General features: G+C 53.3%; 1 long non-coding RNA gene across 1 annotated transcript in view; it reads left to right on the top strand.

The window, feature by feature from the left end:
• Window positions 1-12,878: 12,878 nt before the first annotated feature.
• LOC142258034 (uncharacterized) overlaps window positions 12,879-27,683 on the top strand; it is a 50,547-nt gene continuing 35,742 nt past the window's right edge. The window contains exon 1 of the long non-coding RNA XR_012727702.1: window positions 12,879-12,960. This is a non-coding gene — a long non-coding RNA (uncharacterized LOC142258034). The remainder of the gene's footprint in view (window positions 12,961-27,683) is intronic.

Below are 27,683 nucleotides of genomic sequence, written 5' to 3' on the forward strand. Positions count from 1 at the left end.
AGCACAACGATGACTTGTAGGAAGACAAGGAGAAACGCTGTAGTTTTCTTCTAGAATCTTGTATTAAGTACAAAGTAAATGCAGGTGAAAAGGAATAATCTGTACAGGGTTGCAGACATGTCTCTTCAGTAATGGTTCCTCTCTAGACTAAACTGAAGGAGAAGGGAGGAGCATTCTATACAGAAGCCAACTAAGGGAGGTACATAGGGACAAACTTCATACAGTCTAATCTACCTAGTAACAATAAAGGAATTTCCTGATAGGAGGAAAAATATGCAATGCAAGAATTACATACAACAGGTTGTTCCCATTCATGGGACACAACAGAACCGCTTCAGGTGACATAGTCCCCATCTCAAAGTCTACAGGTAACTTGCCAGGTCTTGCTCGCATCAGGTAAGCAGGGCTGCAGTTGGTCGAATTTACCGGGATATGGTTGTACAGGTCTACCAGATCTGGTAACTTCTCTGGCCATTGGTTTCTTTCTTCCAGAGGTAGAGTCTTCAGCATATCAATAACCACATGGTTCATCTTCTCGCACAATCCATTGGTTTGGGGGTGGTACGGTGTGGTTCTGATTTTCTTACAACCGTACATGTTACAGAACTCTTGGAACACTTCTGCCTCGAATGCAGGACCCTGATCAGTCAGTACCCTTTCCGGATAACCGTGAGGTCGACAAAACTATGCCTGAAATGCTCTCGCTGCTGTTCTGGCTGTCTGGTCCTTCACAGGCACTACTACCAGGAAACGAGAGTAATGGTCCACAATGGTGAGGGCGTACACATAGCCTGACCGGCTTGGTGTTAACTTCACGTGGTCCAGGGCCACCAACTCCAGGGGCTGCTTCGTGACAATTGGCTGTAGGGGAGACCTCTGGCTGGCATCATCTTTCCGCCTCAGATTACACGGACCACAGTCTCGGCACCACTTCTCGACTGTCTTTCTCATGTGCACCCAGCAGAACCGATCACGGAGTAGGGTCTCCAACTTCTTCCACCCGAAGTGTCCTGCGTTATCATGATAAGCTGCTAGGACCATTGGAGCATCCCTCTGTGGGACCACTATCTGCCAGACGAGTTCATTCGTTAGCCAGTTGACATATCTCTTGCACAGCTTGCCTTGGTATGTGAACAGTCGTCCCCTCTCCTTCCACAGCTGCTGGGCTTCTTCTGGAGCATCTGGGCCAAGATGGGTCTCAGCTTGTGCTAGCTTTTCTTTGACCAATCGCACGGCCGGGTCACCGTTCTGTGTCTCCCAATTATGGTGGAGTAATGGGTTGACTGAGACCTCGTGCTGGCTCGAGCGCTTCACTCCTACAGCATGCTCACACTGGGAAACACCTTGGTGATGGAAAGCCGGTAACTCTATCTCTTCGAGTTCATCCAGGTCTTCTCCAGACTTGGGTAAGTGAGGCATTCTGGACAGCGCATCAGCATTGTTATTCTTCTTGCCAGCCCGGTACTTGATGGTAAAGTCAAAGTTAGACAGCCGGGCCATCCATCGCTGTTCCAACGCACCTAACTTGGCTGTTGCCAGATGTGTCAACGGATTGTTGTCCGTGAAGATGGTGAACTTGGCCGATGCCAGATAGTGCTTGAAGCGTTCAGTCACTGCCCAAACAATAGCGAGGAACTCCAGCTTGAAGGAACTGTAGTTTTCTGGATTCCTTTCTGTGGGCCGAAGCTTCCTACTGGCGTAAGCTATCACCTTCTCTCTGCCTCCCTGCACCTGGGACAGAACTGCTCCCAGGCCCACGTTGCTGGCGTCTGTGTACAGTACAAACGGCTGGCTGTAGTCAGGGTAGGCCAGAATTTCTTCTCCCGTGAGAGCCCCTTTCAGCCGGACAAAGGATGTTTCTATTTGGCTGCTCCATTCAAATGGAGGGCTCTGCTTCTTAGCCTGCTTTGGCTGGCCCACCAGGAGATCTTGAAGGGGCGCTGCTATTTTTGTGAAACCATCAATGAACCTTCGGTAGTAGCCCACCAGCCCAAGGAACTGCCGCACCTCCTTTACCGTGGTGGGTCTTGGCCAGTCCTTGATTACGGTGACTTTCTCCGGATCAGGTGCCACACCTTCTGCGCTGACCACATGACCCAGGTACTGTACCTTTTGCTTCAAGAGGTGACATTTGGACGGCTTTATCTTCAGGCCATATTTCGACAAGGACTCAAACACTTCTGCTAAGTGCCTCAGGTGGTCTTCATAAGTCTTGGAGTAGACTATGACGTCATCCAGGTACAACAGCACGGTTTCAAAGTTGTGGTGGCCCAAGCAGCACTCCATCAACCTTTGGAATGTCCCTGGGGCGTTGCAGAGCCCGAATGGCATACAGTTGAACTCACAGAGGCCCATTGGTGTCGTGAATGCAGTCTTCTCCTTGTCCGCCTCTGCCACGGGAACCTGCCAAATACCCACTGGTGAGATCCAAGGTGGAGAAATAGTTAGCTGACTTTAAGGCTGTTAGTGACTCCTCTATTCTGGGCAGTGGATAAGCATCTTTATGTGTAATGCGGTTAATTTGCCTGTAATCTACGCACATTCTCATTGTACCATCTTTTTTCTTTACGAGCACTAGTGGAGCTGCCTAGGGGCTACAACTATCTCTGATAACCCCAGCCTCCTTCATTTCCCGTAACATTTCTTTGGCACGCTGATACTGTGCGGGGGGTACAGGGCGGTATCTCTCTTTAATGGGATGATGATCACCCATGGGGATTTGATGTTTAACCCCTTTCACCTACCCAAAATCTAGGGGGTGTTTGCTGAAGACCCGCTCGTACTCCTGTACCACCCGGTAACCCCATGCTTTTGGTGTGAGAGGGTGGAGTCGGTGCCCACATGTAATTTTTGGCACCAGTCTTCCAGCTGCCCCTTGGAGCCATTGTCTTCCGCCTGGTCGGACGGGATCAAGGGTTCCACTGCTTTGATGGTATTGTTGCTGACAGTGTACAGTTTTGCTACAGTGGCGTACCGGGGCAATTTGGCCTCCTCCTCCCCACAATTCAGGACACGGACGGGCACTCTCCCCTTGCAGACGTCTGCTACCCCTCTGGCTACCAGGACTCCAGGCCTACTGTCTGAATACACCGGTTCTACCAAGGCATGGTAATCCTGACCCTTGAGGCCTATTGCTGCCCGACACCATATCAACATTTCACTTCTTGGGGGGATTGCAATGGGGAGGGGGTCACTTACCCTCACACTGCCAATTTCTCCTCCGGCCAGCTCTACCTGCTGCCTCCTCATCAGGGCTCTGATCTCCCTCTGTAGGGCACGCTGCTGCCCGGAGCTGGCAGTTTCAGATGCCTGCTGCAACAAAACTATCACTTCGGCAAGACAATTTTCTATCACATTTGTACCAATGGTTAGCAGTGGGTCAGATTCTTTGCGATCAATATCTACAATTATCATCCCCTGACATGGCAATTCCACCCGCCCCACTTTAATGGTTACTTCTTTGTACCCAATTTGAGGTAAGGGCTGACCGTTACTGGCCACAATTGTTAAATCATCATCTGGGCCATGGTCAATGTCTGAATCAGCCCAATATCTTTTGTACAGTTTATAAGGGATGGTTGTTACCTGGGACCCCGTATCCAGGAGGGCATTCAAAGGGATCCCATCCAGCACAATAGGAAGGACCGGTCGTCCTCCCACATACTTGCTGCGGCTGGGGGTTGAGCCGGGCTTCCTTACACCTGGGGGTTAGCTCCTGGCCCCAGGCTCGGCCCATTTAAAGGACAGTGTCGTGCAATGTGGCCCGCCTGGCTGCAGCGGCGGCAGATCTGTTGTCCCGTTGAATCATACCGGTCTGTGTCTTTTCCTCGGGTCGGCGGAATCCTCCTCTGTCGCATCCATGGGACGTCATCTGGGCTGGAGGCCAACTCGATTCTTGCAGGCGATGGGGTCACTTGTAGAGACTGCACGGTCTTGGCAAGGGCAGCTACAGTCTTGGTCAGCTCCCGGACCTGCTGTCTGAGCTCTGCAGTGGGGTCCTTTTTCAGGGACTGCGCCTCAGCCCCTGCAGTGGCTCGTGTTGCAGGCACCACCCCGGGGTACGTGATAGCAAGAGGCCGGAGGGGTACTGGGTCATTCGGTGTAGATTCTCTCAGTACCCGGATGGCCTGGTCCTTAAACTTTGCAAAGTCCAAAGCAGGGTTCTGCAGGACCAGGATACGCAGCTGGGTCCTGTGGGCATCTGACAGGAGCCCCTCTATGAACTGCTCAGTTAGGAGCTTGTCTTCTTCACGTACACTCTCTGGGTCCACCTGTTTAACTGCTTTCAGGGCCTCCTGCAAGTTTAAGGCATAGTCCCTTATGCTGTCTGTGGCCCGTTGTTTGCACCCAAAGAATCTCATCTTTATTTCTGCTGCGGTGCGGGTGTCAAAAGTACTCTTTAGCTTGGCCAGTATCTGGGTTGCTGTCCCTTTATCTGTATCAGGCCAGGACTTCACTTCACGCTGGGCTGCGCCGGCTAGCTGTCCCATTAATATGCCCACCTTCTGGCTCTCAGTCAGAGGATACACCCGGAACAAGCTGTGCAGGCTTTCTCTGAAGTCGCTCAGGGTATGGGACTCCCCGGAGTACTGCGGCAGCCATTCCGCTCCCGGGATGTACGGCATTGGGATCGGCATTACCGGCGCTACAGCGAGGGCTGGGGCGACGGCGACTGGGATTGCTTCGGCTGGTGCCGCGGCGTCTTGGGCTATGGCAGCCACCTGCCCTTCCTCCGAGTCGGACATCTTCCTCCCCCTTAGTGAACCTTACCAGGCTCCGTTCACTTTTCAAATTCACTTCCGGGTCGCGCGGGGTTAACAGCGCTCTGCTCTGATGGCGCGCTCCCTTCGCGCTCTTTGTCAGGCACGCCCCCTTCTTCCTGCGCTCGGCGAGGCTAATGGCGGCGGCAGTTTGCAAACAGTAACACAGTCTTTTAAGCACAGTTTCTGCAGGCGCACAGTACCCGGTGGGACCGGGCACGAAATCCTGTTCGTGACGCCAAAAGTTGACTCGCCCACCCCAGGGCTATGGGACACCCGGTGCCGGGCCGGACTAGTCCGGTGGTAGTCAGTGGTGGCTGGGCCCGGCTCCGTGGCCCTGGTGGGTGTCAGTAGAGTATGTGGCTTGATGACTAAAGTTTGTGTTCGTGACGCCACCTGTGGTCTGCGGCTATTAAGCCGCTGCTGCTGTGTGAGGCCTCCGGGGTGATGATATAGCAGCAATGGTGGTACTGCTCCCCACAGGTGGAGCGGAGCCCCGGGGGCACTGTTAGTGCTCCTGAAAGTCTATGGTGTTGTGTGGCTAACACGGTGCAGGGTGAACAGGCAATGAAAGAACCAGGCACAAACAACAGTCTCTTTACCTTTTCCTCTTTTACTTTGGGAACAGTCCAGTCCTGGGAGACCGTTACAGGTGGTGAAGGGGATCCGGTCGGCCTGGTAGTACTTGGGGGATCTTTCTGGCCAGCTGAGTATGAGGCCTACTCCTGTGTTTTTCTTTGTTATGATAGGACCCTGCTTCTCTGAATCCAGCAATGGCCCTCTTTGCTGCGGGGACCGATGGTACGTCCCTTTCCCTCTGTAGCAGGCTGCGCAGGTCCTCTCTGGTGCTTCTCTGCTGGAGTCCACACCGGGCCCTGATGCTGCAGCTGTACCTTCGGGCTGTTTATGGGCCAGGTGCTTGCAGCTCTCCTGCCCTTCGGATTCGGCTACCAGGGAGTATGTTAAGCCCTGGTGGCCACAGACTCCGATGTCCGAGTCTCTCCGCTGCCTCTCAGCTACTCCTGCTTCTCTGGGCCAATCTACTCTAGCTCTAGGCCCCAGATCCACAGGACAGCACACTCTGCGTCTGTTCACTGTCACTTCTCTCTACAGACTGACTCTAATTCCTCCCTCAGGTCAGACTTGAGGAAGGCTCCCTGGAATTCCAGGTTCAGAGCTCCCCCTGCTGGCCGGAGGGAGAACTGCGGTGGATGTTAAACTTGCTGGCCAATGGACCTCCCCATTACCTCCAGGCTCAGCATTAAGCCTTTGGAAGGGCAATGCTGTTGTGGCGACCAGGTCCTGGGGCGCCACATACGCAATTGACCCTTTCACCCCCAACGGCACTTCCCAACTCCACCACCGAGGCCTGGTGCATCTCCCTTCCCATGGAGGGTCGCAACACCTGGCTGACCCTGTTATCACGGGATCCCCGTCACCAGCAGCGGTGGTGCCATCATCACCACGTCCCGTGGGTGGCGTCACAAACTCTCTCCCCAAACAAACGATCCCTTTTCACTCACGGGTGAGGAGCGCTGCTCGAGTCCCCGGGTCCGGCCCACCGCTCAAGCCACCGAGCAGCAGCAGCAGAAGCCCCGGACCCGAGCGTGGCGAGCGCGTCCCCTCCGCCCGCGACACTATCACCCTACGTGTCCTCTTCACATGGTCCAAAATCTCCTCTTCATCTCTGTTTTTAACCCTACCTATCCTCTGCACAGTTCTGTACTGCCCAACATCTCCTCCTCATGTCTATCTACCATCCTACCTATCCTCTCCAGTTCTGCACCACCCTACATCTCCTCCCATATCTCTTTTAATCACACTACCTATCCTCTCAATAGTTCTCCACCACCATACATCTCTGTCTGTCACCCTACCTGTCCTCTCCACAGTTCTGCACCGCCCTACATCTCCTCATTTCTGTCTATCACCTTCCCATCATCTCCACAGTACTGCATCCCTCTACATCTCCCTCATCTTTATCACCCTATCCGTCCCTTCTACAGTTCTGCATCACTCTATATCTTCTCCTCATCTCTGTCTATCACCCCACTTGTCCTCTCCACATGGTCCAAAATCTCCTCTTCATCTTTGTCTATCACCCCACTTGTCCTCTCCACAGTTCTGCAGTGCCCTACTTCTCCTTCTCATGTCTATCACCCTATGCTTCCTCTCCACATGGTCCAAAATCTCCTCTTCATCTTTGTCTGTGACCCTACCTATCCTCTGCACAGTTCTGCAGTGCCCTACATCTCCTCCTCACCATCCTACCTATCCTCTCCAGTTCTGCACCACCCTTCATCTCCTCCCATATCTCTTTTAATCACACTACCTATCCTCTCAATAGTTCTCCACCACCATACATCTCTGTCTGTCACCCTACCTGTCCTCTCCACAGTGCGGCACTGCTGTACATCTCCTCATCTCTGTCTATGACTTTACCTGTCCTCTCTTCTGCTAATGACCCAAGAGTGATACCCTCAATAATTCAAACATTCCACTCTGGTCTCCAGGACTTCTCATAAGCTGCACCAATTCTCTGGAAAGCGCTACCCAGGACAATTCAATTAATTCCTAATACCCACAGTTTTCGAAAAAAAAAACAAAAAACATCCCTATCAGTTTATTCTGCTGATTTTGTGAACATTATGAAATGACATCTTAACACATTGTTCACTCAAGTTAATCAGTTGATTGTGTAATGACTTCTAAAATTACAAACGGAAGTAGAAGTGAATAAAGGCCCCGTCACACTAAGCAACATCGCTAGCAACATCGCTGCTAACGAACAACTTTTGTGACGTTGCTAGCGATGTTGCTGTGTGTGACATCCAGCAACAACCTGGCCCCTTCTGTGAGGTCGCTGGTTGTTGCTGAATGTCCTGGGCCATTATTTAGTTGTTGCTGTCCCGCTGTGAAGCACAGATCGCTGTGTGTGACAGCGAGACAGCAACAACTAAATGTGCAGGCAGCAGGAGCCGGCTTCTGCGGAGGCTGGTAACCAATGTAAACATCGGGTAACCAAGAAGCCCTGTCCTTGGTTACCCGATATTTACCTTTGTTACCAGCCTCCGCCGCTCTCACTGTCAGTGCCGGCTCCTGCTCTGTGCAGATGTAGCTGCAGGACACATCGGGTTAATTAACCCGATGTGTGCTGTAACTATGAGAGCAAGGAGCCAGCGCTAAGCATTGTGCGCTGCTCCCTGCTCTGTGCACATGTAGCTGCAGCACACATCGGGTAATTAACCCGATGTGTGCTGTAACTAGGAGAGCAGGGAGCCAGCGCTAAGCAGTGTGCGCTGCTCCCTGCTCTGTGCACATTTAGCTGCAGTACACATCGGGAAATTAACCCGATGTGTGCTGTAACTAGGAGAGCAGGGAGCCAGCGCTCAGTGTGCGCTGCTCCCTGTTCTCTGCACGTGTAGCTCCGTGCACTGGTAACCAAGGTAAATATCGGGTTGGTTACCCGATATTTACCTTAGTTACCAAGCGCAGCATCTTCCACGCGGCGCTGGGGGCTTGTCACTGGTTGCTGGTGAGCTCACCAGCAACTCGTGTAGCGACGCTCCAGCGATCCCTGCCAGGTCAGGTTGCTGGTGGGATCTGTCGTGGAAACCTTGCTATACAAAAAAAGCTATAGGAGAAAGACAAATAGTCTCACACGTTTGCCAGTGTTAACTAAATCAAGTTGGTCGATCGATCGGAGAACAAGGACACACACACAGCCAATTGTGTCAGTGTGCTAGGCTTGTCTGAACCTCAGATGCCCAAGACACTAGTTTTATTACTATCACAAAGAAAGGGGCATGACCTAATAGATTACCTTAAATGGGTATATAGGTTGAAAATAAAAAAATCGTAAATTATGGATCCTGCTGCATTCCTAAAAGTCTAGTTCTGTCCAGTTTTCTGGACCTTCATTAACAAAGACATTTGAGACAAAAGCATCTTTATAACAAAGAGTACACCCTGTGTTATTGCTTTTATGAATAACACTTATGAAGCTAATATAAAAGTACAAAATTATAACAGATCGCTGGAGCATCGCAGTGTGACATCTCACCAGCAACCTCCTAGCAACTTACCAGCGATCCCTATCGTTGTTGGGATCGCTGGTAAGTTGCTTAGTGTGACTGGACCTTAAGAAAGAATGGAAAGAGAAAGTGTTTCCAGCGCAGAATGATGAACGCATTCAATGCATCAATAAAACGACCAATAAAACCGAAGAAAACAATGATGGTAACCAAGAAATGCAAATTTAAAAGAAGTGTTTTTGACAATTCCAAAAATCAGGTCTATGAGTGCGGAAGATGGGAACAACCACGAAAACAATCCGAAATCAATCCGAAAAAATAGGAGCCACAAGCAACAGAAAAAGTGCGGTCATTTTGCCAATAGAGTTTCTTTCCGTTCCTCAGAATTTGACATTTGCACCGCTCGTACCGAGGACTCAGACTCTGGTTCTCCTATGAAAGAAAAAAAAATTCAAAAAAGGGAAACGTCCCCCTCGGCAAAAAAGAGCAGGAGAAGAGGAGGAAGGAAACGAAGCACAAGTCCAAAAAAGCATCCAACCGTTATCATCTCAGGAATCGGATAGATGGGTATGACGCTGTGAATTATCGCTGACCCAAGGTATGAATTTACAATTCTCTACCTGAAGGTGACCATCGATAGCCGTGGTCTGGGTAACAGGTCCCTCCACCCCAACACCATATCGCCCCTGCTTCTGGGGTAACAGGTCCCTCCACCTCAACACCGTTTCGCCCTTGCTTCTGGGGTAACAGGTCCCTCCACCTCAACACCGTTTCGCCCTGCTTCTGGGGTAACAGGTCCCACCAACTCAACACCGTTTCACCCCTGCTTCTGGGGTAACAGGTCCCTCCACCTCAACACTGTTTCACCCTTGCTTCTGGGGTAACAGGTCCCTCCACCTCAACACCGTTTCGCCCTGCTTCTGGGGTAATAGGTCCCTCCACCTCAACACCGTTTCACCCCTGCTTCTGGGGTAACAGGTCCCTCCACCTCAACACCGTTTCGCCCTTGCTTCTGGGGTAACAGGTCCCTCTGTGGCGCCCTGGACAAGCCAGGTCATCACAGAACTACACCAACACACCCCACACCCCGGCTAAGCACACCGAAGTCAAACAGAAAATCCTTGTTGCCTTCCTCCAGGGGCTGATGTTCCCACCAGGGGGTGGGCCAGGCACTTGGTCCTGCCCACCGAGGAGTTCACAGTCCTGGAGGCAGGAAAAGAGTCCGTTTTGAGGGAGAGTTCAGTTGGAGAGCAATTTAGAGTTGGAGAGGAGTGAAGTGAAGTGAAATAAAGTGGTAGCAGAGGAGACTGAAGGCGTCCGGGTGTGTGGCCCGGACGGAACAGCAAGGTTGGCAGATGGTGGTGACCGTCTGCAGGAGAGGCTAATTAGAGCAAACCGTAAGGACCGTGGACGGGCAGTGGCCCGACGGTACCGGATCGGGGAGCAAAGAGAAGCCAGCACCATCCGGCAGGGCTTACGGACTCCGACCAGGCTAGGAGTCGCCGTTAAACCGGTCAAATCCGTTAGCGAAGGGAACCTCCGGGGTTTCCCAGCAGTCAAGACCCGATTGAAGGCAACAGCTCACACCGTGAAGGGAAACACAGTCACCGCCAAGGCTACAATTCCCAGGGCCAGAGCCTGCGGGCAAAAGGGGCTCCCTCAGCCTCCATCCAAGCTGGGGAGCGGGTTACCGGTGGGAACCCATTGGAACCGTAAACACAACACAGGTGCAGGGAAAGGCAGTCACCATCAACCTACCGGGAGAACTACCGCAGCCGTCTGTGGGACCCATCCATCCAGCCGTTTGTTTTACCGGAGACTTTGCATTCATCATTGGCTGAGTGAGTACCACCGTGCCGTGCGGCACAGCGCTGCCCCCGCGACCCTGCACCTCACCAGGCCCCGTAACCCGCCTGCCATCCATCCCTACCCCTCACCGGGCCCTGGGACAACCAACCCCCCTACCCACGGAGGGGAGAACCAACATCCAAGCTGCTCCCTGTCATTGCTCCCGGGATCCCCGTCCAGAGCAGCGGTGGTGTCACAACCTCACCACAACCGTGGGTGGCGTCACGGCCAATATCCCTAAACCAAACCACACCACCCCCTTTCACTCACGGGCGAGGAACGCCGCTCGAGTCCCCGGGACCCGGCCCACTGCTCGAGCCACCGAGCAGCAGCAACAGCAGCCGGACCCGAGCAGTGGGTGAGCGCAGCGTCCCCTCCTCCGCCCGCGACAACTTGGCGTCACGAACAGGATCTTACCACTCTGCTGTCTGGTAGAGGTGCGCCTTGTGACCGCCGGAGGTGTCCGGCCAGAAAATTTGAGAAGCCGCCATTTTGGGCGCGAAAAGTCCCCGCTTGAGCGTCTTCCCGAGTAGTGGAGGCGTGAAAGCCGCAGCCCCGCCCCTGTAGAGGAGGAGCCGGAAAAAGACTAAGGGGGACGCGGATGGAGAGATGGCGGCGTCCTCGAATTGGAGCGCGGGAGTACCCGCTACCGGAGCGTCTAAGCTCTGGGGGAACCTAGGAGGAGTAGCCTTTGAAGACTGCGGCCCGGGTGAGCTCCCTGCCGGGACTGCTGTGTGGCTGGAGCGGGAGCTAAGCCGGTTCTGCTTGAAGGTGAGGGCGCAGAGCCTGCAGCAACTGCTAGATTGGAAGGCGGAGATGCGCAGGATGGTTGCCGTAGTGGGGGCCCGTGAGCAAGGTGGTGTCACAACCTCACCACAACCGTGGGTGGCGTCACGGACAATATCCCTAAACCAATCCACACCACCCCCTTTCACTCATGGGTGAGGAACGCTGCTCGAGTCCCCGGGATCCAGCCCACCGCTCGAGCCACTGAGCAGCAGCAACAGCAGCCGGACCCGAGCAGTGGGTGAGCGCAGCGTCCCCTCCTCCGCCTGCGACGCCTCCACCTCAACACCGTTTTGCCCTGCTTCTGGGGTAACAGGTCCCTCCACCTCAACACCGTTTCGCCCTTGCTTCTGGGGTAACAGGTCCCTCCACCCCAACACCGTTTCGCCCTTACTTCTGGGGTAACAGGTCCCTCCACCCCAACACCATTTCGCCCTTGCTTCTGGGGTAACAGGTCCCTCCACCCCAACACCGTTTCGCCCTTGCTTCTGGGGTAAATGGTGTTGGGGTGGAGGGACCTGTTACCCCACAAGCAAGGGCGAAACGGCATTGGGGTGGAGGGACCTGTTATCCCAGAAGCAGGGCGAAATGGCGTTGGGGTGAAGGGACCTGTTACCCAGACCCCGGCTATCGATCGTCACCTTCAGGTAGAGAATTGTAAATCCAGACCTTGGGTCAGCAATGTCATTCTTGTATTAGGGCAGTGGATGTTGATGCCTCTGTACATAGCGCCCTTTATATTTCTCCGGCAGCTTATCGAGTGTCTTCAGTCTCCAGTGATTGTATGGGGGGGTTTCACCGGCTGCACTCTTGTATACACTATTTATATATGGGCCAGGTTGACGCATCGTGTGTCACATTTTATTTCAGTGTCATATATATATACATCCCTCCCTATACGCGCTTTGCACTAGATCCGGGTAGTTATTGCTGTCCTCTCAGGAATATCTCTGTTGTGTATTTTTTATTTATTTTTTAATGTGTTTTTAATCGATATAATATAATAATTCTTTTCGCATGAATCGCTCGCTTGTGTCCTTATATTGGGGACAATTTCAAATTCAAATTCAAATTCAAATATGCTTTATTGGCAGGACCAAAATACAATTAGTGTTGCCAAAGCAGGAGAAATACAGTAAGTGTGGTGGGAGGGGATCAGGGTTATGGGGAGTTGGGGGCACAATTTGGGCTCTGAAAGTCAATTTAGGGGCCTTATGTTCCCCTCAGCTTATGACATGTGGTGACATATTGGGCGGCGATCTCCACCATTGATTCCTGTTCCCCCAGTAGGAAGCGGAGTTTCATGTCCTCGTCCATGGATGGAAAGTCCGGGGGATGGGTAAGTTTGTGTGGATTTACTCTGACGGTGTGTGACATCCCGCACTTCTTCTCTCCTGAGCTCCGCCCACTGATCACATGACAGTGATGTCACCACAGGTCCTTCAGCTGTTGCAATGTAGCAGATCTGTGCTGTAGTCAGTGCTTGTTCTCTGTTATCAGCCAGCAGCAGATTTCCAGTTTCCGCCGTTCAGGTGAGGTGACAGCGGAGGGTTTGGTAGACTTTTGGTGCTTGTGATAACACAGGTGTTTCTGCTTTGGCTCTGTGCACACGTGCAGTATTTGGTGAGTTCATTACCTCAGTATTAGTAACCAGCAGTGGGTGAGAAATGCAACAATGCTGCCCGAGCTTCTATTATACTTTCCTCTGATTGTTTCACTCCTGGTTTTGACCACAAATTGTCACGGCAACATCTGATGACCAATGCAGCGCAGGGATCGCCTCGCGTCATTGCATTTTCCTCCTTTCTGCACGGTGACGTTCCCTCCAGGTCATTAGTATTTGGTAGCATTGCCCTTACACTGTGTGACGTGGGGGAAACGTTGTAGATCATTCCACAAGCTTCTCACCATAGTTGGTGGAATTTGGGCGATTCCTCCTGACAGATCTGGTGTACCTGAGCCATGTTTGGAGGTCGCCGCTCACTCCGGCCTTTTCAGCTTTGCCTATACATTTTCCATAGGATTGAGATCAGGGCTTTGTGATGGCCACTCCAAAACATTGACCTTGTTATCCTTAAGCCCCTGTGTAGCCAGTTTGGCAGTAGCTTCGGATCATTGTCCATTTGGATAACCCATTTCCACCCAAGCTGTAAGTTCCTGGCCGATGTCTTGAGATGTTCTTCAGTATGGCCACATAATCTTCTCTCCTCATGATGTCATCTATTTTGTGAAGTCACCAGTCCCTCCTGCAGCAAAACAACCCCACAACATGATGCTGCCGCCCTGTGTGGCACAGTTGGGATGTTGTTCTTAAGCTTCAAAGCTTCTCCCTTTTTACTCCAAATGTAACAATGGTCATTATGGCCAAATAGTTCAATTTTAGTTTCGTAAGGACATCTCTAGATATTAAGGTCTTTGTTCCTGTGCATTTGCAAACATTAATCTGGCATTATGTTTCTTTTGTAGTAATGGCTTCTTTCTGGCAGAGTGGTCTTTCAGAAAACCATAAAGAAAAATTCCTATATTAAAATTACCAAAATTTTATTAGTCATTTACTAAAAAACTGTCAGTGCAGTCAGAAACAGAATAGCCACCTAAAAGTGGCTTTCAGGGTTTTCATACCGGAAGTGACCACCGGTAAAATGGCGCGGCGGTTTAAAGAAATAAGGACGGTAAGCCTCATGGGGGCGGGGTTACACGGCATTGACCGAGCTGATAAGAGTGGAGGTGGTGTACGGCCTGACGAGGCATTATTTCTGTTACCACTAATGAGATAGGAGCCAGATTCATGTGGTCCTTAGTGGCGCTACCAGGCACAACAACCGTATCTCCATTGTGATATCGGCTGTAGAGACTGAACTGTCGCGGGCGGGGAGGAGGGTGTCAGCACACTATGCTCACCCCTTCTGCTCGGGTCCGGCGGCCGTTGCTCAGTGGTGGCTCGAGCTGTAGGCCGGATCCCGGGGGTTTCTCGAGCGGCACTCCTCGCCCGTGAGTGAAAGGGGTTTGTTGGGTGTGGGGATTGTTTATAGTCCGTGACGCCACCCACGGTTGTGATGATTTCACCACCGCTGCTCAATACGGGGGTCCCGGGGATGGTGATGCGGAGCAGCCAGGTGTTGTGTTGCCCCTCCGTGGGTAGGGGTCGGTGATCCCGGGGCCCGGTGACGGTTTGGGAGGTGCAGGGCCTGGTGGGCACAGGGACGCGGGGGCAGCGCTGTGCCTTGCGGCACTGTGGTACTCACTCAGCCTGAGACGTTGACACAGTTTGTACGGTAAACCAAACGGCTGGTAAAACGGTCCCACGGACGGCTGCAATTGCTCTCCCAGTAGGTGACGGTGATGTCCCTCTTCCTTGCACCTTGTGTACTCGTTGGTTGCGATGGGTCCCCACCGGTAACCCGCTCCCCGGCTTCAAGCTGGACCGGGGGAGCTCTACTCTTTGCCCGCAGGCGCTGGCCCTCAGAAACTGGTGCCCTGGCGGTGGCGGTGTCTCTGTTGTACAGGTTGGGCTGTTGCCTTCACTCGGGTCTTGGTTGTTGGGGGATCTACGTCCCCTTCACTGACGGATTCGGCAATTTACGGCGACTCCAAGCCTTGCCGGGGTCCGAGAGGCCCCTGCCCTGGTGCTGACTGTCCTTCGGAACACTGCTCCAGACCACCGGGCACACAGCCTACGGGGTCCTTCCAGGAACTTCCAAACGGTCCCCCTCCAGACAGTCACCGCTGTTGCTGACCTTGCTGACCTGCCCTGCACTTAGCTGGACTCTTCAGGCTTTTCTCTCTCTCTGTCACCACTCTTGCTTTCCTCCGTTTCTCCTTTACTTTCCTCACTTTCACTTAGTTGTTTACTCCTTTCTAGCCCTCAGCTAGACTTCACTCTTGCCCTCACTGGGCTCTACTCCAACTCCGACTGCCTGGTACTTCCCGCCTCCAGAGCTGTGATCTCCTTGGTGGGCGGAGCCAACCGCCTGGCCCACCCCCTGGTGTGAATCATCAGCCTCTGGAGGAAGGCAACAAGGATTTTTGGTTCAGCTTAGATGTGCCTACCTGGGATGTAGGGTGTGGTGGTGTGTGACCTGTGTCCCCTGGCGACACATTCCCCCTTAGCAAAATGCAGACCGTCCGCGGGCTGCCGTCCTACACCGGATTTATTTTTCTGCAAAAAGGGATAAAAAGGTAAATAACACATAAATACATTTTCAATAACTCTTCCCAAAACGGGAGGCACATTTACTTTAACGTTGCAAACGGTTTACGGTTACGGTTTCCGCTCTCTCCCACCCAAGCAACCTGGCCCTGATGCTGCCCCTAAAGCCCAGGCAGCACCCCTTGACCCACAGTCCAGCACACGGTACCCGAGCGGGATCTGTCCTTCCCTCCAGAGGGTAGCCACCGGTTCCTTTGGTGGCTGGGCCCCAGCCTGCTCTGCTGAGGGCCCTCCCTCCAACCTGCCTCTCCGGAGGCGGCACTGCGGAAAACGGTAACGGTAAACAACATATTTACAAGCCACTTAACGTTTGTGGTTGCCCTGCAAGTTCACGGGCTTGTCCATGGATAGTTCCCATGCAAAAACTTTTAAACGGTCCCCACGGGGACAACGGTGCCGGCTCCGGCCGGTTCAATCACAGGCAAATCAGGTAAAACTTCGGTTAATCATCTTTCTTATCATTCTTTCAAACTTTCAACTTTTCAACAAACAAGTGGTCCCAACGGGGACGGTGCTGCGGGCATCCGCTGCCCTACTCCGGTTGCGCAAGTTCTGGTGCCTCTGCCAGGGGAGGGAGGTCTGCGCTCGCTCGGGCCTCCGGGCCCCTCCTTAATTTGGCGTCCAGCGCAAACCACCCCCGCTCCCCAAAGAACCGAGTGTACTGGACGATGTCACCCGGCATCAGATTGCGGCCGGGATGCTCCTCAGGCAGGTGGGCATTCACATCCCGCCGGGCTACAAAAACTTCGGCCTCCAGGCCCGGCTCGTAGATGAACCCGTAGCCCCGGCGGACATCAAACCGCCTCACCTGCCCCACGTACAATGGTCCTCGGACACGGGAGGTTGCTTGCCGGAGATGCTCTTTCTCCCGGATCGCTCTGGCCACCAGTTCGGCCTTCTTCCGCTCCCTCTCGGTGATCTCCAGGCCCAGCGGTACCGGCTCCCTATCCCAATACGGCGCTGCTGCCAGCGCCGGCGCACGGGTCGGGCCCCGCGGGACATCCTGAACGTTGCCCACTGTCAGGAGTATGGGCGACAGGTCCCGCGGTGTCTTGGCCTTGGGCGCTGCCTTGCAACAACAACCCGGCGCTACCTCAGCCGAGGTGTGGGGGATGGGCATAGGGGCTTTCCGCTGCTGGGCCTTCGAGTCGGAGCGGGTCATCGGCTCCGGCTCGGGGGGTTTTTCAGGGGATGCCTCCGGTTCCACCTTCGGCGTCTTCCACGGTAACACCTCCGGTGTGCCGCGGGCTCCGGCTACAGGTCGGCCCGCTTGGGCGGGGACGCTGGGTACTGCTACCGGTTGCGGTGGTAGCAGGCCTAGTGGCGGGGTCACGGCCTCCGGGACGGGTGGCGAGGGAGGCAACGGGGGGAGAGGGCTTGGACCGGGCCCCACAGCCGCGATGACCGGCCCTTCAAGGGCATCGGGACGTGGGTCACTCACCCTCCCTTTCTCCGCTTCCTCCTCGCGTCTCCGCACGGTGGCTACAACGTCCGCCATGTCGGCCTCCCACTCCTCCATGAGGAGCTGCATCCTGACCTGCAGCCTTTGATAGAGCTGCGCGGTTCGGATCTCCACCCACGCCGCGGTTCCAGGCGCGGGGGCTACGGTGTCGCGGGACGGCATCCACATGATGGCTTCTTCTTTTGCTTCCAGGAACGGTATGTTTGCAGAGTCCTGGCGTCCCTGCTGTTATAGCCGCAGCTACATGCGGCCAGCCGCCATCGCGTCCCCCTTAGCTCTTTCCGGCCCCTCCTCTCTCGGGGCGGGGTTTTGGCCTTCGCGCCTCTACTGCTCGAGAAGACGCTCGAGCGGGAACTTTTCGCGCCAAAGATGGCGGCTTCTGAAATTTTTCTGCCGGATACCTCCGGCGGTAACAAGGCGCACCTCTACCAAACGGCAGAGCGGTAAGATCCTGTTCGTGACGCCAAGTTGTCGCGGGCGGGGAGGAGGGTGTCAGCACACTACGCTCACCCCTTCTGCTCGGGTCCGGCGGCCGTTGCTCAGTGGTGGCTCGAGCTGTAGGCCGGATCCCGGGGGTTTCTCGAGCGGCACTCCTCGCCCGTGAGTGAAAGGGGTTTGTTGGGTGTGGGGATTGTTTATAGTCCGTGACGCCACCCACGGTTGTGGTGATTTCACCACCGCTGCTCAATACGGGGGTCCCGGGGATGGTGATGCGGAGCAGCCAGGTGTTGTGTTGCCCCTCCGTGGGTAGGGGTCGGTGATCCCGGGGCCCGGTGACGGTTTGGGAGGTGCAGGGCCTGGTGGGCACAGGGACGCGGGGGCAGCGCTGTGCCTTGCGGCACTGTGGTACTCACTCAGCCTGAGACGTTGACACAGTTTGTACGGTAAACCAAACGGCTGGTAAGACGGTCCCACGGACGGCTGCAATTGCTCTCCCAGTAGGTGACGGTGATGTCCCTCTTCCTTGCACCTTGTGTACTCGTTGGTTGCGATGGGTCCCCACCGGTAACCCGCTCCCCGGCTTCAAGCTGGACCGGGGGAGCTCTACTCTTTGCCCGCAGGCGCTGGCCCTCAGAAACTGGTGCCCTGGCGGTGTCTCTGTTGTACAGGTTGGGCTGTTGCCTTCACTCGGGTCTTGGTTGTTGGGGGATCTACGTCCCCTTCACTGACGGATTCGGCAATTTACGGCGACTCCAAGCCTTGCCGGGGTCCGAGAGGCCCCTGCCCTGGTGCTGACTGTCCTTCGGAACACTGCTCCAGACCACCGGGCACACAGCCTACGGGGTCCTTCCAGGAACTTCCAAACGGTCCCCCTCCAGACAGTCACCGCCGTTGCTGACCTTGCTGACCTGCCCTGCACTTAGCTGGACTCTTCAGGCTTTTCTCTCTCTCTGTCACCACTCTTGCTTTCCTCCGTTTCTCCTTTACTTTCCTCACTTTCACTTAGTTGTTTACTCCTTTCTAGCCCTCAGCTAGACTTCACTCTTGCCCTCACTGGGCTCTACTCCAACTCCGACTGCCTGGTACTTCCCGCCTCCAGAGCTGTGATCTCCTTGGTGGGCAGAGCCAACCGCCTGGCCCACCCCCTGGTGTGAATCATCAGCCTCTGGAGGAAGGCAACAAGGATTTTTGGTTCAGCTTATATGTGCCTACCTGGGATGTAGGGTGTGGTGGTGTGTGACCTGTGTCCCCTGGCTTGCCCAGGGCGACACAGAACATCTCCTGATGAACCCCCAGACATCCTGAGGGAGAAACACGTTGAGATGCGATGGCAAACGATATGATAAGTACTTTTATCAAATTGAGATGACTAATATGATGACCTGAGATGGGTGTGCAGGTGCCTAGGCACTTCTTGAAATTGTATTTGTATTGACATGTCCTTTAGGATAGAAGTATTGCCTATTTATCCTGGAAGGGACTAATGTAATTTAATATTATATAATGACTCTATAGAGTGGTTACCCTGACTGGGGAACCACTGTATTTGATCTGTATTGACTCTATAGAGTGGTTACTCAGACTATTAAGGTTTTTTTGACTGCACTTTTCTGCATATACACTATATGGTGATGGTGGTTTTGTGGTTGGAGGGATAGTAAGGGACAGCCGCCGAGGAGCGGGGGCACCAAGTGTTAGGGTGTTTACACTGCGCTGGTAGGTAGGGGACATTCATAGGGCTAGGATAGGCCCCTTCCCTCCTATATATTGAAAATCCTGAATATCGACATCTGGCGCACTTTGTCCTTTTCACCCGTCCAACCACTTTTAAGTGGCTATTCTGTTTCTGACTGCACTGACAGTTTTTTAGTAAATGACTAATAAAATTTTGGTAATTTTAATATAGGAATTTTTCTTTATGGTTTTTTGATAATTGGGTTCCTCCCTTTATTTGTTAATTGAGGTATATAGAGTGGTCTTTCAGCCCATGTTGATAGATTACTCGTGTCACTGTGGATAATGACACAATCTACCAGCTTCCGCCAGCATCTTCACAAGGTCTTTTGCTTTTGTTCTTGGGTTGATCTGCACATGTCTGACCAAAGCACGCTCATCTCTGGTGCACAGAACCCGTGTCCTTCCTGAGCAGTATGATGGCTGCACATTCCCATCTTGTTTGTACTTGCATATAATTGTTTGTACAGATGAACAAGGCATCTTCAGGTATTTGGAAATTGCACCCAAGGATGAACCAGACTTGTGCAAGTCCACAATTCTCTTTCTGAGATCTTGGCTGATTTCTTTTTACTTTCCCATCATGCTACACAAAGAAGCCGTGTGTTTCAAGAGTGCATTACAATACATTCACATGTGTGTCTCTAACTAACTCAGATGTTGCCAATAAACCTATCAGAAGCTTCCAAAGACATGACGTTATCATATGGGCGGTCCCATATTGTTTAAAGGCACAGTACTCTAAAGGCCACTTTACACACTACGATTTATCTGATGATATGTCGTCTGGGTCACGGTTTTCGAGACGCACTTCCATCATCGTTAGCGACGTTGTTGCGTGTGACACCTGCGAGCGACTCCGAACGATCGAAAATAGGGTGAAAATCGTTGATCGTTGACACGTCGTTCAGTTTCAAAATATTGTTCGGCGTTTGGAACGCAGCAGACATATTGCTACGTTTGACACCCTGCCAATTGCGAACAACATCCACACAACCGCCGTGGTGAAACAATATATCGCTGAACGATGTAGCGTCATTTGTGAGATGTGTAAGTGTGACCGCTACAAAATGACCTATGTGCGATCTCGGCAAATCGTAACAACGATGTGGGCGTGTCACATCGCTAACGAGATCGCTAGTGATATCGTTGTGTGTAAAGCGGCCTTTAGTGTATGGAATATTTTCACTGTGCAAAAAGCAATAAAAATGCCTGAAAACATTCTCTCTCTCTTATCGCTATGCTAGCTTCACATGCGCTCACCTTGCCCTGCGACGTCGCTCTGGCCGGCGGCCCGCCTCCTTATTAAGGGGGCGGGCCATGCGGCGTAATAGCGACGTCACACGGCAGGCGGCCAATAGAAGCGGAGGGGCGGAGATGAGCGGGACGTAAACATCCCGCCCACCTCCTTCCTTCCGCATAGCAGACAGGAGCCGCAGTGAAGCAGGTAGGAGATGTTCCTCGCTCCTGCGACTTCACTCACAGCGATGTGTGCTGCCGCAGGAGCGAGGAACAACATCGGACCGTCGCAGCAAGGTAATTATGGTTTTCGCCGACGCTACACCGATGATACGATTACGATGCTTTTGCGCTCGTTAATTGTATCTACTAGGCTTTACACACTACGATGTCGAGAGCGACGCAGGAAGTGCGTCACTTTCGACATGACCCCACCGACATCGCACCTGCGATGTCATAGTGTGCAAAGTACCACTAAGTTACAGGATCCATCGGTCGTGGTTGGTCTCATCTTGTAGATGTGATCGGGGCCTTAGTTACAGGATCCATCGCTCGTGGTTGGTGACGTCTTGTAGATGTGATCGGAGCCTTAGTTACAGGATCCATCGGTCGTGGTTGGTGACGTCTTGTAGATGTGATCGGAGCTTTAGTTACAGGATCCATCGGTCGTGGTTGGTGACGTCTTGTAGATGTGATCGGAGCTTTAGTTACAGGATCCATCGGTCGTGGTTGGTGACGTCTTGTAGATGTGATCGGAGCCTTAGTTACAGGATGCATCGCTCGTGGTTGGTGATGTCTTGTAGATGTGATCGGGGCCTTAGTTACAAGATGCATCGCTCGTGGTCGGTGACGTCTTGTAGATGTGATCGGAGCCTTAGTTACAGGATCCATCGTTCGTGGTTGGTGACGTCTTGTAGATGTGATCGGAGCCTTAGTTACAGGATCCATCGCTCGTGGTTGGTGACGTCTTGTAGATGTGATCGGAGCCTTAGTTACAGGATCCATCGCTCGTGGTTGGTGACGTCTTGTAGATGTGATCGGAGCCTTAAGGCTACTTTACACACTGCGATATCGGTCCCGATATCGCTAGTGTGGGTACCCGCCCCCATCTGTTGCGCGACACGGGCATATCGCTGCCGCACAACATCGCCCAGAGCCGTCACACATACTTACCTGTCCGGCGACGTCGCTGTGACCGGCGAACCGCCTCCTTTCTAAGGGGGCGGTCCGTGCGGCGTCACAGCGACGTTCCTGAAGCGTCACTGAACCGCCGCCCAATAGCAGCGGAGGGGCGGAGATGAGCGGGACGTAACATCCCGCCCACCTCCTTCCTTCTGCATAGCAGCCGGGAGGCAGGTAAGGGGAGCTTCCTCGTTCCTGCGGCGTCACACGCAGCGATGTGTGCTGCCGCAGGAACGGGTAACAACTTCGTAACTGCTGCAGTAACGATTTTTAAGAATGGACCCCCATGTCGCCGATTAGCGATTTTGCACGTTTTTGCAACGATGCAAAATCGCTTATCGGTGTCACACGCAACGGCATCGCTAATGCGGCCGGATGTGCGTCACAAATTCCGTGACCCCAACGACTCCGCATTAGCGATGTCGCAGTGTGTAAAGCCCCCTTTAGTTACAGGATCCATCGGTCGTGGTTGGTGACGTCTTGTAGATGTGATCGGAGCCTTAGTTACAGGATCCATCGTTCGTGGTTGGTGACATCTTGTAGATGTGATCGGGGCGTCAGTTACAGGATCCATCGCTCGTGGTTGGTGACGTCTTGTAGATGTGATCGGGGCCTAAGTTACAGGATCCATCGCTCGTGGTTGGTGACATCTTGTAGATGTGATCGGAGTCTTAGTTACAGGACCCATCGGTCGTGGTTGGTGATGTCTTGTAGATGTGATCGGGGCCTTAGTTACAGGACCCATCGGTCGTAGTTGGTGACATCTTGTAGATGTGATCAGAGCCTTAGGGGTACTTTGCACGCTGCGACATCGCAGGCCGATGCTGCGATGCCGAGCGCGATAGTACCCGCCCCCGTCGCAGCAGCGATATCCTTGTGATAGCTGCCATAACGAACATTATCACTACAGCAGCTTCACATGGACTAATCTGTCCTGCGACCGTCGCTCTGGCCGGCGACCCGCCTCCTTATTAAGGGGGCGGGTCGTGCGGCGTCACTGCGACGTCACACGGCAGACGGCCAATAGGAGCGGAGGGGCGGAGATGAGCGGGATGTAAACATCCCGCCCACCTCCTTCCGCATATCCTACGGAAGCCGCAGTGACGCCGGTAGGAGATGTTCCTCGCTCCTGCGGCTTCACACACCGCGATGTGTGCTGCCGCAGGAGCGAGGAACAACATCGGACTGTAGCGTCAGCGTAATCATGGATTACGCCGACGCTGCACCAATGATACGATTACGACGCTTTTGCGCTCATTAATCGTATCATCAAGCCTTTACACACAACGATGTCGCATGCGATGCCGGTGATGTCTTGTAGATGTGATCGGAGCCTTAGTTACAGGATCCATCGCTCGTGGTTGGTGACGTCTTGTAGATGTGATCGGGATCTTAGTTACAGGATCCATCGCTCGTGGTTGGTGACGTCTTGTAGATGTGATCAGAGCCTTAGTTACAGGATCCATCGCTCGTGGTTGGTGATGTCTTGTAGATGTGATCGGAGCCTTAGTTACAGGATGCATCGGTCGTGGTTAGTGACGTCTTGTAGATGTGATCGGAGCCTTAGTTACAGGATCCATCGCTCGTGGTTGGTGACGTCTTGTAGATGTGATCGGGGCCTTAGTTACAGGATCCATCGTTCGTGGTTGGTGACATCTTGTAGATGTGATCGGAGCCTTAGGCGGGCTTTGCACGCTGCGACATCGGTAACTATGTGTTACCGATGCTGCAGCGATACTCCCGCCCCTGTCGCACGTGCAATATGTAGTGAAAGCTGCCGTAGCGATTATTATCGCTACGGCAGTTTCACACGCACATACCTGCCGTGCGACGTCCCTCTGGCCGGCGACCCGCCTCCTTCCTAAGGGGACGGGTCGTGCGGCGTCACAGCGACATCACACGGCAGGCGGCCAATTGAAGTGGAGGGGCGGAGATGAGCAGGATGTAAACATCCCGCCCACCTCCGTCCTTCTCATTGCAGCCGGCGGCAGGTAAGGTGAAGTTCCTCGCTCCTGCGGCTTCACACACAGCGATGTGTGCTGCCGCAGGAGCGAGGAACAACATCGCACCTGTCGCTGCACCGGCATTAAGGAAATGTCGGAGGCTGCAGCGATGATACGATAACGACGCTTTTGCGCTCGTTCATCGTATCATCTAGGATTTACACACTACGACATCGCAAGTGACGCCGGATGTGCGTCACTTTCGATTTGACCACACCGACATCGCACCTGCGATGTCGTAGTGTGCAAAGCCGCCCTAAGTTACAGGATCCATCGCTCGTGGTTGGTCTCGTATTGTAGATGTGATCGGAGCCTTAGTTACAGGATCCATCGCTCGTGGTTGGTGACGTCTTGTAGATGTGATCGGGGCCTTAGTTACAGGATCCATCGCTCGTGGTTGGTGATGTCTTGTAGATGTGATCGGGGCCTTAGTTACAGGATCCATCGCTCGTGGTTGGTGACGTCTTGTAGATGTGATCAGGGCCTTAGTTACAGGATCCATCGGTCGTGGTTGGTGACGTCTTGTAGATGTGATCGGGGCCTTAGTTACAGGATGCATCGGTCGTGGTTGGTGACGTCTTGTAGATGTGATCGGGGCCTTAGTTACAGGATCCATCGGTCGTGGTTGGTGACGTCTTGTAGATGTGATCGGAGCCTTAGTTACAGGATCCATCGGTCGTGGTTGGTGACGTCTTGTAGATGTGATCGGAGCCTTAGTTACAGGATCCATCGCTCGTGGTTGGTCTCGTATTGTAGATGCGATCGGAGCCTTAGTTACAGGATGCATCGCTCGTGGTTAGTGATGTCTTGTAGATGTGATCGGGGCCTTAGTTACAGGATCCATCGGTCGTGGTTGGTGACGTCTTGTAGATGTGATCGGGGCCTTAGTTACAGGATGCATCGGTCGTGGTTGGTGACGTCTTGTAGATGTGATCGGGGCCTTAGTTACAGGATCCATCGGTCGTGGTTGGTGACGTCTTGTAGATGTGATCGGAGCCTTAGTTACAGGATCCATCGGTCGTGGTTGGTGACGTCTTGTAGATGTGATCGGAGCCTTAGTTACAGGATCCATCGGTCGTGGTTGGTGACGTCTTGTAGATGTAATCGGAGCCTTAGGGGTACTTTGCACGCTGCGACATCGTAAGCCAATGCTGCGATGCCGAGCGTGATAGTCCCCGCCCCCGTCGCAGCAGCGATATCCTTGTGATAGCTGCCGTAGCGAACATTATCGCTACGGCAGCTTCACATGGACTCACCTGTCCTGCGACCGTCGCTCTGGCCGGCGACCCGCCTCCTTAAGAGGGTGGGTCGTGCGGCGTCACTGCGACGTAACACGGCAGGCGGCCAATAGGAGCGGAGGGGCGGAGATAAGCGTGATGTAAACATCCCGCCCACCTCCTTCCTTCCGCATATCCTATGGAAGCCGCGGTGACGCCGGTAGGAGATGTTCCTCGCTCCTGCGACTTCACACACAGCGATGTGTGCTGCCGCAGGAACGAGGAACAACATCGGACCGTCGCGTCAGCGTAATTATGGATTACGCCGACGCTGCACCGATGATACGATTACGACGCTTTTGCGCTCGTTAATCGTATCATCGAGCCTTTACACACTACGATGTCGCATGCGATGCCGGAAGTACGTCATTTTCAATTTAACCCCACCGACATCGCACCTGCGATGTCGTAGTGTGCAAAGCCCGCCTTAGTTACAGGATCCATCGCTCGTGGTTGGTGACGTCTTGTAGATGTGATTGGAGCCTTAGTTACAGGATCCATCGGTCGTGGTTGGTGACGTCTTGTAGATGTGATCGGAGCCTTAGTTACAGGATCCATCGGTCGTGGTTGGTGACATCTTGTAGATGTGATCAGAGCCTCAAGCCTGCTTTACACGTTGCAATTAGTTGTACAATCACATTTGCGATGTGACATGCCCAGGTCGCATATGTGATCTAATGAAATCGCACGTAGGTCGTTTATTTGCTGTCACACGAGCGTTAGCAGTCTATGTTAAATTGATCAATATTGTGTGCGATCTTTTAGTTCATGTGTTCTCTGACGTATGTATTGGGCACTCTTTTTTTTTTTTTTATTTAATGACTTGCCAAGCGTGTGTAATGCATAGGGGATCAGTTTTTTCTATGTCATCTGCCATTCAGCTCTGCTACATGGCCGCTGACAGCAGACACAGACAGCCATGTAGCAGACCTGAATGGCAGATGACAGCAGACACAGACAGACCCGCACGATTAGAATGAACTCGGGTGAACTTCACCCGACTTCATCCTCATCCCGCGGCTCTTTCTGGGTGTCGCGTACTGATTAGCGGTCACCCGTGAAGGACTCACCGGTGACCGCTAATCCCCTGAGTGACTGAAGTGAGCAGCGCAATTAGCGCTGCCGTCACTCCGATTACCCGCGGCCAGCTGGATCCTCCCCCCGTGACCGCAACTTACCTGTGACTTCATCGCTGTCACTCGGGTGACTCGCTGTCACAGTTGGAGGATCCAGCAGTGGCTGCGGGTAACCTCAGTGACAGCTCAGCTGATCGCGATACTCACCTCAGTTGCTGCGTGGAGGTGACAGGAGCGGCGGTGTCTTCTGCAGCTCCTGTCACTGTCATGTAGCAGAGCTGGAAGTGACGAGGGACCTCCCTGGATTACGTCGGACATGGATGGGTATTTGGGGCATAATAAATTGGTGAATGAGGGTCTTTGTTATTGTTTATTATTTCAAATAAAGGATTTTTCTGTGTGTTTATTCACTTTACTTACGGGTTGATCATGTCAGTTGTCACACAGACGCTGCCATGATCAAGCCTGGACTTAGTGGCGGCGATGCACCGCCATTAACTGCTTATATTACCTGGATAGCCCCTGCATCACGGCATCTGGAAGAGCCGGGGACACTCCGGTACTGTCGCATAATGCATGCGACAGTCCCGGGGCAGCTGCGGCTGATATTCTCGGCTGCAGGAGGGGGGGGGGGGACATTAACCCTGTCCCTCGCCCTCCCCAGCCTGAGAATACCGGCCCGCCGCTGTGTGCTTACCTTGGCTGGAAGGTAAAAATACAGCGGAGCCCACGTGTTTTTTTTTTTCTATATGTTCGTTTGTTTTGTATGTGTATTCTATATGTCTGTGTGTGAGTGTGATGTGTGATGTGTGTGTGTTCTTTATGTCTGTGAAAAGTTGTATTTGCAAAATCTTTTGATTGATGTCACACGTTACAATTGACTAGTATCCTACAACAAAACGTTCAATTGTAGACAAAGATACGATGTGTTTGCGATCAACGTTTTTGCGTTCAATCTTGATCGCACGTAGGTGTCACACGCAAATACGTCACGATTGATGCCGGATGTGCGTCACTTACAACTTGACCCCAACGACGAATTGTAAGATATATTGCAACGTGTAAAGCGGACTTTAGTTACAGGATCCATCGCTCGTGGTTGGTGACATCTTGTAGATGTGATCGGAGCCTTAGGCGGGCTTTGCACACTGCGACATCGCAGCCCGATGCTGCGATGCCGAGTGCGATAGTGCCCGCCCCCGTCGCAGCAGCGATATGTGGTGATAGCTGGCGTAGCGAAAATTATCGCTACGCCAGCTTCACACACACACTCACCTGCCGTGCGACGTCCCTGTGGCCGGCGGCCCGCCTCCTTGTTAAGGGGGCGGGTCGTGCGGCGTCACTGTGACGTCACACGGCAGGCGGCCAATCGGAGCGGAGGGGCGGAGATGAGCAGGATGTAAACATCCTGCCCATCTCTTTCCTTCCGCATATCCTACGGAAGCCGCAGTGAGGCCGGTAGGAGATGTTCCTCGCTCCTGCGGCTTCACACACAGCGATGTGTGCTGCCGCAGGAGCGAGGAACAACATCGGACCGTCGCGTCAGCGTAATCATGGATTACGCCGACGCTGCACCGATGATACGATAACGACGCTTTTGCGCTCGTTAATCGTATCATCTAGGCTTTACA

Source organism: Anomaloglossus baeobatrachus, chromosome 1 (genome assembly GCF_048569485.1).
Source record: "Anomaloglossus baeobatrachus isolate aAnoBae1 chromosome 1, aAnoBae1.hap1, whole genome shotgun sequence".
NCBI classification, from domain to species: Eukaryota; Metazoa; Chordata; class Amphibia; order Anura; family Aromobatidae; genus Anomaloglossus; species Anomaloglossus baeobatrachus.